Source organism: Megascapheus bottae, chromosome 19 (genome assembly GCF_031878675.1).
Source record: "Megascapheus bottae isolate mThoBot1 chromosome 19, mThoBot2.hap1, whole genome shotgun sequence".
NCBI lineage: Eukaryota > Metazoa > Chordata > Mammalia > Rodentia > Geomyidae > Megascapheus > Megascapheus bottae.
In genome coordinates, this window is record NC_143527.1 from 10,829,838 (window position 1) to 10,843,338 (window position 13,501).

Genomic DNA, 13,501 nt, shown 5'->3' on the forward strand with positions numbered 1-13,501 from the left:
TGTAACCTCTCTTTACATTATCCCACCCTAAAAATAATTCCATATCCTTAACAATCCACTGTGCAAAACAAAAACACACCAACAAACAACAACAAAACCCACCTTGGTTCTGGCTCTGGATAGTAAGGGAGTGTGATGTGTAAACCTAGTAAGAGACCCCAGCAATGATCAACAGACCCCTGGTGGGTTAAGGCTATCTGAAGATTTAGACTTCTGTGATGAGTGGAGGAGTGGCTCAACTGGTAGAACCCTAGCCTTGAGCAAAAAAAAGCCAAGTGAGAGTGCAAGGCCTTGAGTTCAAGAGCCACTGCTGGCACACATGTACCACGTGCACACATCCATGTGATTTCTATTGTGTGGATGGGAAGTGAGCTAGGAGGGCTGGCCTGATATAATATTATAGGACACTGCTCTGCGGGAAGCAGCTAAAGCCAGTGTTAGTTCCTCTTCTAAGAGGCGGATTCGTCACTTGAAATGTAAGAGATGTAGCTGGTGGAGATAATCACCCCGTGCTGCTCTGAGCAGACATTCATGGCATCTTTCACTGTGCCTCTTAGCTAGGAAAGAAATGGATACATTTTCTTACTATATGTTAAGATCTATGTATACAAGATGTCTGATTATTGAAACATCTAAAAAGCAAGCAATGAAATGGAGATTCAAGGAAGTTTTTGATCATTAACACGTTTTTAATAATTTTCATTCCAGAGAGTAATGTACCCTCACCTACACCAGCAAGCTGGATTATCCCTCCCTCCCTCCCTCCCTTTCTTCCTTCCTTCCTTCCTTCCTTCTCCTTTCCTCTCTTCCTTTCTCCTTCTTTCCCTTCCTCCCTTCCTCAGTTCCTTCCTTTTTTTTCTTCACTACTGGTGCTTGAACTCTGGACCTGGTACATTCTATACAAGCACTGCCACTCAACTATACTGCACACTTCAAATTTTCTTATTGTTTGGGTTTTTGTGTCACACATAGGTCTTTCCTTTTCAGATAGTATAAAGAGAATGATAGAAGGGTAACATTGTCAAGATACACTATACTCATTCATAATCTTACATGTCAAAATGAAACACCTTTGTACAATTATTTAAATATAATAGAAAAATAAATTTGTAAAAGTAGGTTGAGTTTATTAACCTCAGTACTTGGTGCTATTACCTATGTTTTCCCTAAATATTTTCAAAGAACAGCCACAGAAAGCCCTTGCCTTGCTCTGGTGCATTCTGGGAGCTTTCACTTAGCGAAGTCTCACCACCGGGACTAAAAAAGAGTTTCTGAGTTTCTGCATGAAGTATGTGAGTTTCCTGAGTGCATGCGTCCTGTTTCATCATCAGTGAGATCGTCTTTGCTGGGGTCACGTTCATCTGTCCTGTGTACCTATTCAAGAGAGGCCTCATTTTGGTAAAGCTTTTTATTCACAGAACGCTACGCTTAGGCCTAAGGACAATATCACTACAATTACAGGTCCACAAAGTCTTTAACCATGGGCAGTGTTTTTGTTGCTCATTCTATTGAGAAATGATGAGCTTGGTTGAATGTTTAGAAAGTGGACAGAAATGTGGAATTATTAGATCAGAGAGTGCTTGGACAATAAAATGCATAAAGCCATTCCCTTTCCCCAAACACATTTAAACATTAAATCTAGAAAAATCTTCCTGAAGTTTATAAATAGAGTGTAACTCAGTTCCAGCATCAATCTTGGAAGAGGTCTTCCAGCTTGATGTCTCAGCAGTGAGTGATTGTGGCCAAAGTGGTTTGGAATGGAAACTTCTTTTTCATCTGGCTTATTGCTCTTCCCTTTGTGGCCACAGTATTTGTCTGGGTTCTGGGATTACTCAATCAATCAAATATTTATCGAGTAACCAGACAACCAATGAAAAAATTAGACTTGGATCATACTGTATTCCATACTCTTGATGTGGGTGGGTTTGCCTTGAGGTCTTCAGGCAGATGAAATGGCCGAGGCTCGGCTCTGCTTTGGAGCTTACGGAAGAACTCACTCATGTGGGGAAGCACAGCAGGTTCACATACAAGCAAATGCACACTTAGGACACTCTGCAAATGACGTGCTCGAATGTTCTCCCATTCAGTGTTTACTTACTCATGTTTCTCAACATTGTTTTTTTTTTGCCACTCCTGGGGTTTGAACTCAGGGTCTGGGCACTATCCCTGACCTTCTACCCCCTGGGCCACAGCATCACTTCTGGCTTTTTCTGTGTATGTTGTACTGAGAAATCCAACCCAGGGCTTCATGCGTACTAGGGAAGTACTTTTTCACTAGGCCACACTCCCAGCCCTGTCACCATTTTTAATAGGTCAATAATGTCCATAACACCCATTTAAAATTTAAAGCTCTGGCAATTACATTTTCAGTCTGTAATTCTGTAGGAAAAGGCAGACTATAAGAGACTATGTAAGCCTTAGAAACTTTAAGTTCAATTTAAACAGCCTGTGTGTGTGTGTGTGTGTGTGTGTGTGTGTGTGTGTGTGTGTGTGTGTGTTTTGAGGGCAAGAATATCCACGCTCATAGTGTTATGAAGGGGGAATTATTAAATATATTTACCAATAATGATTCCTTTTCCCCTTGGAGACCTCTTTTCCATCCACTTGGCCACATGGTTTATTTTAGCCAATGTGAGAAGGAATAATGTATGTTCCTCCTGGGCAGAAATACACTTGTTTTGTGCTCTCTTCCTTCTTCTGTGGCAACTTCTGATGTTCTCCTTGGTCGAGGGTCTGCCATCTTGGTTCCATGGGAGAGGCTGATATAGAGAAGCCTCCATGAACCCAGATGAAACATATGGCAGGAAAAAAAAAAAGGTCTCTTTTGGTCTAGGATCCTGAGTTGTTGGGATTTTTCCCCTCAAGGAACCTAACCTTATATATGTTGAATGACAGAAATTGATGCATGGAAGGAGGTTGCTATGTTGTCATAATGGCCAGGGGAAGGATGGCGAGAAACTGTGGCTGTGGGAATTCAGGATGCATGTCAGCATCCTCATGAAATCGCTCCTCGAGGGAAAGAGAACAGGAGAGATTAATGTTAGTACCATGTGGTATCTTACAAACACTGTTTGGGCAAGATGTTACAAGAAAGAGGGGAGCTCAGGAAGGGTTAATTCATTTTTGAAGCAAGAACATTAAGGAAATAGAGTTCAGGGACTTAGAAGCCAGAAAGAGAAATCCATCTTAAATAATAGCAGCAAAGATTAATGAGGAGTCACCACCGCATTTAGGGACAAATTAAGAGTACAGTCATCCTACCAATTGTTAAGATCTACAAATAAATTAAGATGTCTCTGAACCACAGTTTAACTAATCACATATTATCCAAAAATCTCAGTCCTTCTTACCGAATAGCTCAGAGAAAAAGAGACTGCACGTGAGGCTTGCTCACCCAAGCCTGCTAGCTTTGGGGAATTGAAATTAAACTGATACAGAGAGGTACAAGAATGAGAAAGCAAAGTAAGGTGAATATGTGAATTATGTCTCAAAAGGAACTGTGGCCAGTAGCTCTGGAAACTGACTACCATGAAAAGAAGCTACAGTTAGATGGAGTCCAAATAGTAACACAAGTTGCTCTGGACAAAAGAGACGGTAATGGATTAAAACTTGAATGGACTTGAGAGACTCGAGTTATGCAAGAGTTGAGACAGCTGTTATTTTCTACCTTAGTCCATTTGGACTGATAGAACAAAATTCCATAGACCATAAAGCTTATATGCAACAGAAATCTATTTCTCATATTTAAAAATTATACTTTTATTATCCTTAAGTAGTTATACAAAGGAGTTACCATTCGGCAAATCAGGTTGTGAAAACACTGTGTCTCAATCCACGTCCATTCTTTCTTCATTCTCTCCCATCCCTCCCAACTCAACCCCTGCCCTTCATTTTCTTAGTTTCATAAGCTATGCATTGAATTATTGGCTTTTATGACTACACCTCCTGCCCCCATGCCTCTCTCCAACTCCCATCCTCTCCCCTCGATCTTTCCTCCATACCTCTGGTATTTGTGCCCATTGAGGGGCGTCTAGGTTGATGCCATTTTTTGGTTACAGTGAATTATGCAGTAATAAACATCTTGTACTTTTGTTTGTTTGTTTGTTTGTTTTTTTGGCCAGTCCTGGGCTTGGGCTCAAGGGTTGAGCACGGTCCTTGGACTTTCTCAAGGCTAGAGCTCTACCACTTGCGCCTCAGCACCACTTCCGGCTTTTTGCTATGTATGTGGTACCGAGGAATTGAACCTGGGTCTTCTTGCATGCTAGGCAAGCACTTTAACCACTAGGCCAAACTCCAGGCCCCAACATCTTGTAGTTTTTGAGGCTGAGAAATCCAGGATTGAGGGACCGCAGAGTCTGCCCACACACCTGCTTTTCATGCATGCTGCTGCTAAATATGTACTCATTTGATGGAGGGACTGCTTAGGTCTCCCTATGCCTGTGAACCACAGGGTTTACTCCCCCATACGATCCTCAGCTTAGTGGCAACGATTTTAAGGTGCGAATTTTTAGGGGACACAATCACTCAAACCATAGCAAGGCAGGATAGGTCAGGGGAAATGAAGCACGAGAAACAGGCGCCGGGGATCCAGAGATAAACACTCTTTTTGTGAGCAACTTTATTAAAGGTGCACAGAAACTACTCTCTTTGCATTAACATTGCCCGGCTGAGCTGCAATATAATCCCCCCATACATACACATGTAAAGAGGCAGCTCTTTATAGCCTTGTCCACTTGCCCAAATAATTAATCTGCTTTGAGGAACTGAACAAAAATATCCTGGGGGTAGGGAAGCTAAAAGAACTGCTTTGATCACAGAAGTGTTTATGGAAAAGAAAAAAGTTATCTTAGGCTAGGACATTTGTCTTAAGTGGAACATCTGGAAGATATGGCCTTTGTTTAAAGACATGCATAGACATCTGTGTCACCAGGTTTCGATTTGCGCTGGTACTGTGGTTCAAATTCAGCGTCTCTTATTCTTTTGCTTAGCGTTTTTTTTTTTTTCTAGGCCAAGGCTCTACTAATTGGGTCACAATTCCAGTTCTGGCATTTTGGGGGGGTTAATTAGAGATAAGAGTCTTTCAGATTTTCCTTCTCAGGATGGCTTTGGATTGTAATTCTCCATTCTCAGCCTATCCCTAGCCTTGAATAGCTAGGATTATAGGCACGAGCCATTAAGTTTCAGATTTAGCAAACAGACCAATCTTGATATTTCTGAGCTCAATGAATAAAATGGTGACAAAAATGATTGAACGTGCCAGAGAGACAATTATCTTATAGTAAATTTAAGCCACCCCTCTCTTCAACTACCTTTCCACCATGAATATGCCTGATGTTAAAATCCCCATTGCACTTGATACCAGATGTTTCTACTCCCATAGCTGAGTTGTGTACTGTCTCTCCTGGCTTTACTAATAAGCTTTTCGGTCTCTACCTTGATGTGTTCTGAAATCCCTTTTTGTAACTGTCATAAACGCAGCGTCTGAAGGCCAGATCGAGTCCTCCTCCTTTTGGGAGACCTCCTTTCTGGAGCCTCACCAATTCTGGTAGCAGTGGTGCCCACTTCAAACACAGCTACAGAGAATAAGGGAAAATAATGTTTCATTCATCTAGCCAGGCCTCCGGGGGTGTATAGAGTTGATTTTCTCAGGGAAAAGCAGTTTTCGCAGCAGATCCTGAGCCTAGTAAAAACAAACAAACAAACCCGGGTCTTCGTGCATGCCAGGCAAGCACTCTGCCACTAGGCCAAACTCCCGGCCCCTGTCCCTGATCTCTTAAGCTTAAGGATACCACCGTACCCCTTAAGCCACAGCACCACTTCTGGTTTTCTGGTAGTTAATTGGGGATAAGAGTCTCATAGTTTTCAGTGCCCAGGCTGGCTTTGAACTGTGATCCTTAGATCTCAGCCTCCTGAGTAGCAAGGATTACAGGCGTGAGCCACCATGCTTGGTCACGTCATTTCTAAAATCTTAAATTTCAAGTCCTGTCACAATAAGACTTTCTAGTTGTATCCTTGCATGTGGAAAAGGAAGTAAACTGTTTAGTAGTAAAAGGAGTGAATTCAATCAGTTTCTATAGCTACTCACCAATATTTCTGGTTCCTTTTCTCTTTTTTTCTATATGTCAGGACTGGAACTTAAACATAAAACCTGTCCATGTTGCTGAGCTTTTTCACTCAAGAGGGTACTCTACCACTGGAGCCACACCTCTAGTGCTAGTCCCCCCCCCCTTTTTTTTGGTGGTTAATTGGAGATAAGACTCTCTCGGGTTTGTCTGCCCGGAATGGCTTCAAACTTTGAGCCTTAGAACTCAGCCTCCTGAGTAGCTAAGATGAGAGACATGTGCCAGTTCCCTTTTCTTGGTTGTAAATGGAAGCTACAATCTAGTTACTGCGGTTTGCTTTCAGGAAGAGTTGCAGATGAAGTTCTTGCTTTGCCAGATCCTCCATCCCAGCCTTGGTAACAAGCAATGTTCTGGAAGGTGGAGTCTCTGCCAGTCTGGCTCCCTAAGCCAGGACAATGAGGAGTGAAGGACCCTAACCTCCAAGATGAAAATAAGGAAGATGCTTGCTGAGTCTTAAACCTCGTAGAGGTTTAAGGTTGTAACTGTAGGGCAAGCTAGCTCAAGCTGACTAATGTAGGTGAAATACTTAGGATGGGAAAACCTTAAATGGTTTTTTCCCCCTCATAGAAGGAAATATTTCTCAGCAGCACATCTACCGAAAGCTTCTCACATATTTCTTTTGAAGATTTACTAAGTGACCTAACTTCAGATTGTTTTATTGCAGGACATCATAGTTTTCATTATAGAAAAGATACCCCTGACCCGAATCTTCTTATCAAGTAATACACAGTAATGCGATTTTCTTTTCTGTCATGGCATTTTGCCAGAATTCAACAGTATGTCCAGTTTTATTTGACTAAATCTCACCTGTTTCCAAACATCCCTCAATAATCTGAAGCATATGAAGCTAGACAAACAAACACTTATTTTGATCTATGTGCCACAAGAAGAGAACTGTCGACACATTTGGTGTGGATTAAATCACTGCTAGAGAACATTAAATCTGATCGTGGCACTGGGTTATGAAGTTGTCATGTTATAAACCAAGCATGCACATTTCCCTAGAGTCCAAGTTCTTTTCAGACCCTCTAAGGGTGGATAACATGGTGCACAATGTCTGAAACTATGATTTTTATAAAATATATGAAATATTCTTCAAATGGGTGCTTTATGCCTCTCCTCTAAGATTTAAAGGCAGAACATTAATCTCAATTCTATCAAAGCTGATCCACAGGGAGTTAAGATAATGGAGTGCAGGTTTGTTGCTTTCAGATGATCTAATTTGCTTCAGGGATAGATTTTACAGAATCAAGAGACATGGAGAGATAATATATTTTCTTCAAATCCCCAAAGTTTGCAGCAAACATTTGGCAAGTATTGGACTGTAGTTAGTTTGTGACTGGTCTCTTTGACAAATGCCTGCAGTGTACATTTTACTTGTCTTCTCTTGTTCAGTGAATATTGTCCTTTGGGCTAGCCCTTCTATTGAAGCACTAAGCCCCAGTGGAATTGTCCTGCATTCCTTCCTTAACCATGGTTTTGCCTTCTGTGATTTCAGTGACCCACGGTCAACCCATATCATCATGGCACCATGATATTCTTCTGACATATTGTTCAAGGTCAATAATGATCTGATATTAGGTCACAGTGCCTGTATCATTCACTTTGTGATGATGGAGGAACTGTATCATAGCATCCCCAAAGGGTGACTATTGTCACTAGGTTTTTTTGAGGAAGACACCACATTCACATGCAATTTACCTCTTACAGATAAGGGGTTACCACAGTGAAACCTGGGGCCTTTGAGTAGTAATTAGGTTTCGATGAAGTCACAAGGATAAGACCGCTATAGTGGGATTAAGTGTGCTTACCTGAAGAAGAAGGGTGGTGACCACTGTCTCTCTGACATGTGAGGACAGAGAGAGTAAGTGACATTCTGCAAGCCAGGAAAAAATGTTTTCACTAGAAGGCAAATCTGCCAGCACCTTGATCTTACATTTAAAAAAAAAGTTTTTGTTTTTTTTTGTTTTTTGTTTTTTCTAGTTTGGGGGACTGAACTCAGGGCCTGTGCATTGTCCTTGGACTTTCCTCAAGGCTTTACCACTAGAGCCACAGCATCACCTCTGGCTTTTTCTATGTATGTGATACTGAGAAATTGAACTGTGTATGCTAGGCAAGCACTCTACTACTTGGCCAAACTCCCAGCCCCAGATCTTACATTTTCTGTCTCTCAGAAATGTGTGTATGTGTGTGTGTGTGTGTGTGTGTGTGATTGTTTGTTTGTGTGTGAATGAATACTGGGGCCTGAACTCAGGGCCCAGTAGCTTAGCTTTTACAATCAGGGCTGGTGCCTACCACTTGTGTCACACCCCTACTTCTGGATTTTTTTGCTGGTTAGTTTGAGAAAATAGTCATATGGACTTTCTTGCCTGGGCTGGCTTTGAACCATGATCCTACCCTCAGATCTCAACTTAAGTAACTAGGATATAAGCCACCTGCATCTGACAAGTCTTTCTCTCTCTCTCTCTCCCTTTTCCTTTTTCCCTCCCTCCTTCTTCCTTTCTTCTTTATGTCTTGCTTTGCTTTTCTGCCTACCTTTCAAACCCTGGCATCTACCATAAATTTCTTTTCTGTTTTTCCAGGCCCAGCTAAACATTTTTAATTTAAATTTTATTGTAAAGACCATATATAGAGGGGTTACAGTTATATAAGTCAGATAATGAGCACATTTCTTTTTGAGCAGTGTTACCATCTTCCTCATTTTCTCCCACTATTCATTCTCCCAACTCTCTTCCCTCAAGTTGTAAAGTTTATTTCCGACATAGTGTCTAGTGAGGATCACTGCTGAGATGGTTCATCCTTGGTTCCACCATTTCTGCGGTCCCCCTTTCCTTCCCCAGATGATATGAGCATATATATAAGACAAAGGGTATAGAAATTTAAAAAAAATAGTGAGAACAGGAAATAAACCAAAGAGGGGGAGGGAAGGAAATAACTGAAAACAGTAGAATTAAAAAAATTATTGTTTTCATTTCTTGGGGTTAATTTCCATTAGCATTCTTTTTTATGGTTGTTTGCATAGCACATAGCTTTTGAGCCATTGTGATCCTCTCCTAAGAATATTCGCCTTTGTTCTCACTGTGCAAATGCTTAAAGTGCTGTTTAATTAATCATGTCAGAATGTAATTACAGGAGTGAACCACTGGCGCCTGGCTTGGAATTTTTTTTAAGAAACACATTTTTTTTTGTGTGCCAATCCTGGGGCTTGAACTCAAGGCCTGAGCACTGTTCTTGGGCTTTTTCAAGGCTAGAGCTCTACCATTTGAGCCTCAGCACCACTTCTGGCCTTTTCTATGTATATGGTACCAAGAAATTGAACCAGGGTCTTCATGCATGCTAAGCAAGCACTCTACCACTAGGAAAACTCCCAACCCCCCCCACCAAAAAACCCCACATGTTTTGACATGAATTCCAGACTCTCCCTTTTCTATTAAAAATTAGGCATTATTTTATTTTTGAAAAAAATTTTAGGAGCAATTTTAGGTGCTTAACACAATTCATCAGAAGGTTGAGTTTCCATACTTGACCTGCTTTCTCATCATCTCACATTTGCCTGCACCCACACTTCATTATGCCCCACAGCTCATAGTTTACATTAGGCTTACTGAGTGGTCCTGTACATTCTGGGTTTTGACAAATACATAATGAGTATCTGGATGGTACTGTCCAGAGTTGTTTCTGACAAATTCTCTGTGTACAATGTACAAATCTCCTTTCTGACTTAATCTGAGCTCCAATAATGCTCTCTGAACCTCAGCAATCATGACAGGAAACAATAAATAATGATGACCAGCAAGCTAAAAGACATGGAAGATCGCCCCTCCCCCCTCCAAAACCCTATGGATTACCTTAACAGATCTGACTGGTTTATAGGATGTCACTAAACACTGGCTTCCTCTATAAATGTGCACCTTGCTGACTGGTTAAACGAGCAAGTCTGCTGTCGAATGGCTCATGTTAGCTTGATCCGATAAATCCTGACAGGAAGTCAAACACACCCCAGCAACGTTAGCCTCAAAGTTATATAACCTTGAACTTTCCTTCCTCCTATCTGGACCTCCTCAGTGCTGGACTGCAGGCATGTGCCAGCAGGCCCAGCTTAATTTTAACCACTTTGAATTAGGCAATTCAATAGCTTAAAGTATATTTATAATGCTACCATCACAATGTATATTCACAATATAATCACACTACTAGCTATTCATGGAACATTTTAATCACCACTAATAAGAAGTCTGTATTCATTAAGTCATTTTTCTTTGAGTCTTCCTTCTCCCTGCCCTGTTAGTCACTATTCTCTATAAATTCACCCATTCTTGGTTTTCTAATGTATTCTTAGCTTTATTTTACAGTTTTGTGTGAATGCTCTTGTTTGAATAGTTTTATCATTTCAATTTTGAAGCCTTACTAGGTATCAGAGTATACAGTTTCATAGAAATTAGTAACTTCTTTTTTTTTTTTTTGCCAGTCCTGGGCTTGAGCTCAGGGCCTGAGCACTGTCCTTGGATTTTCTCAAGGCTAGAGCTCTACCACTTGAGCGTCAGCACCACTTCCAGCTTTTTTCTATGTATGTGGTACCGAGGAATCGAACCCGGGTCTTCATGCATGCTAGGCAAGCACTTTAACCACTAGGCCAAACTCCCGGCCCGAAATTAGTAACTTCTTATCTTTGCTCTCTTTTTCCCCCCTAGGAATAATTTAGGATGTATCGCAATTGGCTATTATTAAATTTTGAGAAGTCTATGGAAATATCCTAAATACAGTTTTTATTTCCATTTATCTTTTTGCTACAGTCCTGAGGATTGAACCCAGGACCTGAGAACTGTCTCTGAACTTTTGTGCTCAAGGCTAGCACTCTAGCACTTGAGCCACACTGCCACTTCTGCCTTTCTTGGTGGTTAATTGGAGATGAGAGTCCCATGGACCTTTCTGCCTAGGCTAGCTTTGAAGGGCAATCTTCAGACCTTCCTGAGTAGCTAAGATTGTAGACATGAATCATTGATGCCCAGTTTTTGTTTGAAATGTTAAGAAAACCATGGAACTATCATCTGGTTCCAAAACTTTAAAACAGTATCTTAAATATGTATTGGGTCTCAACAATTAAAAAAAGTATCAAATTCCTAGGGCCAAAGAAAACTAAATGGAAAGTAGATATTTATCTGAGGAGAATTAATACAGTTATTTTTATGTTAGACTCTTGGAGCCTAAATATCAAGAACTTGTTATTAAAGACCAGATAACAATCTAATCTTAATTACTACCCACATGGTCTACAGTACCTGACCTAAATCTATTCTTCTGTATCTTTGGAGAAAATGGAAAATGAGCCTTTTACTTTCTAAATGCACAGCTCATTATCATGCAATTTTTATTGCTAGGATACACAAACTAAATATAAGTTACTTCCAATCTACTTTTGAAAACCATGGAAAAATATGGCAATTTTGAGTTTATCCTCAAAAATTTACTTTATCGGTATTAATATCTACATTAAAAGTCTCCCCTAAGTCTACTTTAAAAAAAATATGTACTGGGTATGAGCCACACACAGTTATCCTACCTGTGGCATTTGCATAAGAAGAAGTCAGGAGTGCATGTAAGGAGAATCATGGAAACACTAGACACATTAACACGTCAGAACTGGGAGAGGTCCCAGAGATCTTCCAGTCTCATCTCCTTATTTGCAGACAATGACTCTGTCCCCTAGAGAGGACAAGGACATTTCCCTAAAACAGATCCAAGACAAACATCCAACAGACTCCCGCTAACAGAAGGATGTACCATGCATTCCCATTTTTCTTGGAGATGGATCAAGCTAATCAGCCTGATTTGAGAGAATGATAGTGCCAGAGGCATTTCCAAGATGTTGCTGGGGATTTGCAGTTGTATTTCCTTCTAAGAACTCTTCTCCAAGGGCTCAGAACTGAACTCCTCCACCCTGGGTGGGGAGGAGGTTGAAGGCTGGCCAGAGTCAGCGCTGATAGAGGGAGTTCTGTGACCAGAATTCAGGAGGAGGCTGAGATGCAGAGGGGGTGTCCTCCCTTCCTTGTGTGGGCTGCCTGTCCAGAAGTCACACAGAGATGAAAGGTCAGAGGCAGAATGGAAGACCAGGGAGATACAAGCAGAAATTAAAAAAGGAGGGAGACAGGCATAGAACAATCCATGAAACAACTCTCAAAGTCCATGAGTCTCTATTTCCTTATAAGCAGGCTTCCACTATGTTTGAAACTGAACATTTCCTTGTCTGAAGAAAGATGCTGGCTTTATATTAATAACATCATATAGATTTTTAAAAAATAAATTCATAACTAGTAAGAGATAAAGTCTGGATTAGAATTCAGATTTTTTCAAAACCATTTCAGTCAGTCAAGAAAGAAAATAAGATAGGACAAAGTCGAATATTAAGTAGATTAAGTATAATTTGAAATTCCCAAAGAGTAGAAAGCCTGAAATAGCGTGGCCAAGGGAAGGCCCTTAGAGAGTTATAAATTTTCTAGTAACAGGTGGGTGAGCTGGCTGCTGCAGGCTGGATTTCCTGGCGGGCAGGAGTTCAGGAGGGGAGGGACCTCTGAGATCCCAGCCAGTGGTCACTGAGACTAGAGAATTTCTGGGAAACAAGAAGGATTTGGGTGACCTGTTTTCAGCTGATTTTCTTCAGTGAGCAAAACCCACAGCAAACAAGCACATCTCTTCCCACCCCATTGATAAGAGCATAGATACATGCAATAAATACCATTTATTGCTTGGTCTACTATCCTATTGGCCTTTCCAATGATTAAGATCCCATCAGATCGGCAGGAACTCATGGAATGTAGATCATGGGAGTATTTTTCTTTAAATCGACTTCCTAGGGTAAGGAGTCCATAACTTCCTGCACTCCAGAACCTCTCCTGTAGTATATCCCAAAGACGCCAACATCCAAGACCCTGCTTGCAAATTAGAGTCACCCGGGGTTCGCACAGGCTCTGGGGACCAACCTCAGGACAGGGATATTCGTCTTGCAAGGATAAAGGCTTGGAAAACTGGATATTATGAAAGGGGACCCATGAAGCAGCAAACGTGCCACCACTAAATTGGGGTCAGTCAGTTATCTGTGGAACCTTGGCTCAGTATGCTTGCTGGGAACTGTGGAATTGAGACAGCTGGGGCTGTTGGAGCCAAGGTGCTAGAAACTCATTAGAGTAGATGGGGAGAATCTGCAGGAGGGGAAGAGCTGGGGTGTGAGGGGAGACCTATAGCCCCTTGGCTCCCTTTTGCCTTCCTGGGGCACAATACCAGCAGGCCCAGCTCCCCGCTGCAGGCCTGCTCTCCACAGCTAGGCACAACACAAGATGCACCCAAAGGATGGGAAGGAAACACTCAAGGCTAAATCCAAGCAT